General features: G+C 43.4%; 1 pseudogene; it reads left to right on the top strand.

The window, feature by feature from the left end:
* LOC125442440 lies at window positions 1-1,639 on the top strand (annotated as a pseudogene).

Raw genomic sequence — 1,639 nt, 5'->3', positions numbered from 1 at the left:
ATGTACCGAGCTGCAGGTGCATGTGATGATTTTGACGATAACATTCTTACTCAATATGTCATTCAACAAAGTTTGCAGGATGTGCATAAGTGTGAGACGGTGACCACAGCAGAGAATGACAGATTTTATTTTGCTACAAGTGCAAATCACAGAAAGATAATTACTGCTATTAGGACAGGTGAAGAAGAGACGTTGCTATTGATAAGCCACAGTTCAGCTTTCCAGGAGCAAGATGGAGATGGCTGCCTTCCTTTACATGATGCTGCAGCTCAACTCAACAAACATATTCTAGAAATAACTCTGAAAGCTTCAGACCCCACAGTGTGGCAACAGACAAACGTGAAAGGAGAGACTCCTCTCTTTGTAGCGGTGGATAAATGTCTTGTGGAAAACGTCCATTTTCTGCTACTTAATGTCTTTAACCCTGGTTTTAAGAATGAAGATGGAGATTCTCCTTTATTTATAGCTGTTCAACATGACTCATATGAAATTGCCTCCTTGCTGCTACAATTTGCCAAAGTCAATCTGCAGTACGTCAACAAGAGGACAGCTTTACATGAGGCAGCCAAGCTTGGCAGAAAAAGCATGGTAGAATTTCTGCTTTGGTCTAAAGCAGATCCTGATCCATGGAGTTCATATGGCTTCACTCCTCTAGCACAGAACGGGCATACAGAAATTCTGGAAATCTTATTGCGTAGAGGCACTGATGATCTTTCCCAGGCATCAGACTGTGCATCCATATTATTTGAAGCTGCAGGAGGAGGAAATCCAGATTCAGTCTCGCTTCTCCTAGAATATGGGGCTGATGCCAATGTTCCAAAGCATTCGGGACACCTGCCTATCCACAGAGCTTCTTATAGAGGGCACTTATTAGTTTTACAGATCCTGGTTCCTGTGATGGATTATTCTGCCATAAAGGAGAACGGAATCAGTCCGGTCCACTCCGTAGCCGCAGGAGGCCACTTTCAGTGCCTGGAGTTCCTTCTCAAATCTGGATTTGATCCCAATTTCATGTTGCATCAGAGAGTTCCTGTGCTGTAAAAGGCTATGTGATGATGGGAAAGTGTTGAAAGTCAAGTTTTGTATTTTGCCTTCTCAAATGGGGATATTAACTCAGCTAAGCTGCTCCTAGAAGCTGGAGCCTTACCCAACCAGGACCCTGTTAACTGTCTCCAAGTAGTCTTAAGAATGGGCAACTATGAGCTTGATAGCCTCCTGCTCCGCCATGGGGCCAACGTGAATTACTTCTGTAGGGTTAATACAACACATTTTCCATCAGCTCTGCAGTACACACTGAAAGATGAAGACATGTCAAGCGAATGCTACTGGAATTACAGGTAGTAGCTGGGTGGTGTACCACATTGCTTCGGGACTCGTTCTCAGCAGGAGACAAGCATTCTCTGGTACATGTTTGAAGGGCTGATGGACCTCTACTCTGTTATGAAAGACAAATAAGTGTTTCTGTGAAGTGATAACTGTAGGCGTGGCTAAAAGCATCTCTTCTGGAAAAAATCTAGTACATGTGGATGCTAGATTATGGGACTCATATACGCACTCTGTCTCCCCTCAAACTTCAGAGTGTTCTCTCAAGAGCAAAAAATTGTGGCCTGAAAATCCCATTTTGAAACCCAAACATTAA

This window comes from Sphaerodactylus townsendi, linkage group LG13 (assembly GCF_021028975.2).
Source record: "Sphaerodactylus townsendi isolate TG3544 linkage group LG13, MPM_Stown_v2.3, whole genome shotgun sequence".
In the NCBI taxonomy this organism is placed as follows: Eukaryota; Metazoa; Chordata; class Lepidosauria; order Squamata; family Sphaerodactylidae; genus Sphaerodactylus; species Sphaerodactylus townsendi.
Note: the sequence above shows the minus strand (reverse complement) of the source record. Positions and strands in the feature narration are given on the sequence as shown.